This window comes from Mastomys coucha, unplaced genomic scaffold (genome assembly GCF_008632895.1).
Source record: "Mastomys coucha isolate ucsf_1 unplaced genomic scaffold, UCSF_Mcou_1 pScaffold20, whole genome shotgun sequence".
NCBI classification, from domain to species: Eukaryota; Metazoa; Chordata; class Mammalia; order Rodentia; family Muridae; genus Mastomys; species Mastomys coucha.
The window spans coordinates 111,030,093-111,033,971 of record NW_022196903.1 but is presented as its reverse complement, the minus strand read 5'-3'; the positions used below and the strand labels follow the sequence as shown (position 1 = coordinate 111,033,971).

At 44.9% G+C, this 3,879-nt stretch overlaps 1 long non-coding RNA gene across 1 annotated transcript; it reads right to left on the bottom strand.

Moving 5' to 3' along the window:
• Nucleotides 1–2,812: 2,812 nt before the first annotated feature.
• On the bottom strand, nt 2,813–3,503 carry LOC116098306. The gene is made up of 2 exons (XR_004121800.1): nt 3,269–3,503; nt 2,813–2,975 (listed from the first exon to the last, which is right to left on the bottom strand). It is a non-coding gene; the product is annotated as an uncharacterized LOC116098306 (long non-coding RNA).
• Between the last annotated feature and the right edge of the window lie 376 nt (nt 3,504–3,879).

The following is a 3,879-nucleotide window of genomic DNA, read 5'->3' as shown; positions in this document are numbered from 1 at the left end:
TCAAGGAGAAAAAAAAAAGCAGACAAAGAAAACAGGAAGAAACAGAGCTTAAATCCTAGAAACATAAAAGGCAAGTGACAAAATGGTATAGGTGTAACTCAGTGGCAGAACCCTCGCCTTGGCAAGCCTCTCCCATCTCCAGCACAGCAGTTGCACCACCCTGAATAATGAACAGCAATAAATGTAATTTAAAATATGTTACTCGTCCCTGGGATATATTTATTCTGACACAGGGGAATGAATCAATCACCTAATGTTGCAAACTAAATGAAGTTTTCTCATAGATTTTAACCATGAAGGTGTCCCTGTCCTTCCCTCCCTGCAATCAAGGTAAAGGTCTTTTGAGGTAGTTACACAGTACTTTTTCCAGTGGAGGGTGGAGGAGGGTAAGGTAGCACAGTATCCCATAGCGTTAAGAGGTTTCAGGGGGGCTGGTGAGATGGCTCTGCGAATAAGAGCACCGATTGCTCTTCTGAAGGTTCTGAGTTCAAATCCCAGCAACCACCCATAATGAGATCCGACTCCCTCTTCTGGTGCTGTCTGAAGACAGCTACAGAGTAGTTATTTATAATAATAAGTAAATCTTTGGGCCGGAGCCAGCGGGGCCAAGCAGAGCAAGCAGAGGTCCTAAAAGTCAATTCCCAACAACCAGATGAAGGCTTACAACCATCTGTACAGCTACAGTGTACTCATATACATAAAATAAATAAATAAATCTAAAAAAAAAAAAAAGGTTTCAGGCAAGAAGAACGTGAATAGGGCTGGAGAGGTGGCTCAGTGGTTAAGCGCACTGACTGCTCTTCCAAAGGTCCTGAGTTCAAATCCCAGCAAACACATGGTGGCTCACAACCATCCATAATGAGATCTGACACCCTCTTCTGGAGTGTCTGAAGACAGCTACAGTGTACTCACATATAATAAATAAATAAATCTTAAAAAAAAAAAAAGAAGAACGTGAATAGGCATGTTTACATGAGTTACTTTGTGTCTCTCTATTCTAGCAGTTCTCAACCTGTGGATCGTGATCTCTTTGGCAAACATCAATCTTTTAAAATATTTACAATTCATAACAGTAGCAAAATTAAAGTTTTGAATTAGCAGGGAAATAATTTTATGGTTGGGGGGAGGCCTCACCATAACATGAGGAACTGATTTAAAGGGTCACACCGCTACAAAGGCTGAGAACCACACTGCACTGTTTAATTATGTCAATAAGAATATAAAGGTATTTGGGTTGTTCCGGTTAGGTTTTTGTTTTGCTTTACCAACTCTACACAAGCTAGAATCATTTGGGAAGAGGGAACCTCACCTGAGAACATGTCCTCACCAGACTGGCCTGTAGGACATATTCTTGATTAATGATTGATATGGGAGGGCCCAGCATGCTGTGGGAATTGCCACTGTTGGGCTGATGGTTGTGTAAGTTGAGCAAGCCAAGGGGAGCAATCGAGGAAGTAGCATTCCATTGAGGCCTTGGCCTCAGTTCCTGCCTGACTTCCCTCAGTGAGCACCCATAGCCAGGATGTGTGAGCCAAATAAATCCTTTCCTCCCCAGCTGCTTCTGGTTGTGTTGTTTTACCCCAGCAATAGGAATAGTAAATACATTGCCTATGGAAAATTTAGATTTGCTGGACATGGTGGCGCTTGCCTTTAATCCCAGCACTTGGGAGGCAGAGGCAGGCAGATCTCTGAGTTTGAGGCCAGTCTGGTCTACAGAGTGAGTTCCAGGAAGGTCAGGACTACACAAAGAAACCCTGTCTCAAACAACAACAACAACAACAACTATTGTTCCAGGGGCGGGGATCTGGGTCACAGCCCCGCCTGTGGCTCTCTCTCTCTCTCTCCCTCTCTCCCTCGGAGGCAGAGGGCCTGCTGCTGAGGCCTGGGTCTCTCCCCCCCCACCCCACCCCACCCCGCCACCCCCGGGCTGACCTGTTTGCTGCATGGAGCCTTGGTTTAAAGGGAGGCAATGTATGAATGAGTTATTTTATTGTAGGAAGGATAGAATATTCTGGTTAAGTAAAGGGAAGGAAAGGAGAGGAAGGAGAGAGAGAAAAAGGAAAGGAGAAAGCAAGAGAAGAGAACAAAGAGAAAGAGAAGAGAGAGAGGGGAAGTAAGAGTAAGAGAACAAAAGAGAGAAAAGTAAGTGTAAGAGAGTGAGAGGAAGAATAGGAGGAGAAGAGAGTGAGAGCAAGAGAGAGAGGGGAGAAGAGTAAGAGAGTGAGGAGGGGGCAAATCACCCCTTTTATTGTATGGGGCATGGCATGCTTGTCTGTGGTCAGATGACTGTGTGTAGGGTCCAGCTAGAATGCTGGGAGCTTGGGGCATTGTCTGCCTGATAGAGCACATCTCCTGCAGGGGCAGCTGTGAGGGGTCTGGGCTGAAATCTGAGCCATCGTCTCAGAAGCTATCAGTGAACTCCGGCTGTCAGAACTGCCCACTGCCCCACAAACAACAACAACAACAACAGAAAAATCACTTTACACAGTTACCGCTTGTGCTCATTTCCAGTCTGTTACTGATCTACAAAGCAAGGGCGCACACGTATACAACCAGGAGTCAACTTGTCTTGAAAATAAGATTAAAATGAGACTAAGCATGTCTCTCCTCTCCTTTCCTCCCACTTCTCATTCCATCTTCCCCTCCCCTTCCTGATGATGTGGGTGGCAGAGGTAGGTGGATCTCTGTATGTTTGAGGCTAGCCTTGCCTACGCAGTAAGTTCCAGGACTGCCTGGGCTACATAGAGGGATCCTATTTCAACCAACCAACCAACCAACCAACAAATAAATAAATAAAACAGAAAGAAAAAAATGGCAAGCAGGAACTTCTATTTCACATTCTGCTTTTTCCATGTTTTTTCTTCTGCCAATCAGAGGCGAGTGTGGAAGACAACATCTGCACGTAGCTTTTCCCACTGTAGTTTCCCTCTTACGTGGGTGGGTGGGATGTTTCTGGTCAGCTCAGCTTTACCTGTCTTAATTGTCAGAAGCAAGAGTGACAAAGCCAATGTCATATTCTCCTTAGGGTCTTGTTCCATATATGCTATTTTGAGGACTGTAATATGTTCTCTACTCAGTAAACAATATTGGGGGTATCCCTGCATTTCTGTGGAGGATGCCACTCATCAAGGAGGCATACTGCTCCATAGTACATGAAGGAAAGCAGCCACCTGCATCACTTTCCAGGGTCTTTTGCCTTCAGCTAAGCCCTGGTTTTGTGTTTTATCACCCAGAGCAAGGGCCACATATTTGCCATCCTATAACTTACAGGGGAAATAACCATATCAGGATTGTCCCTCCGGATGCTCCACTCTCAGCAGGGTCCCTCTCAGCTGCATTTCATCCCATCCTTGGTAGGGCCATGTTTGGTTCTCTCAAGCCTCTCTGTATTAGGTGACTTCTGGAGTCACATGACCTTCTGTTCACTCCAAATAGAACACAGACGACAGGCTAAAGACACAGTTACACCCAAGCCCATGATGAGCCAATGAGAGTGTACTGGAGTCAACTCACAAGAACATAGGTGACCCATGGTAGCCATGGTACCAAAAACTTCACCCCAATGTGTGACCACATTGTTTGCTCATAGACCCTTGGCAGAAAGGTCTTGTGAATCTTTAACTTTTCTGTCCCCTGTTTTTCTTGAGCCTAGTAAATTTTGTTCAAACCTCCTCTTAGGGAAAGTTTCAGTTTGGAAAAAATAGCCACATAACACTGTGAAAACATCAACACAATGAAAAGCAAGCATGAAGTGGAAACTCTTCATTTCTTTTGGGCCATTGGCTTTCCTTGGTCCTGGCTTTACTTGGCAGAAGCCCGATTTCCATGGCTAAATTCTTGTGGGTTGTTTTCTTTTGCTTTGGTTTGTGGTTTGGTTTT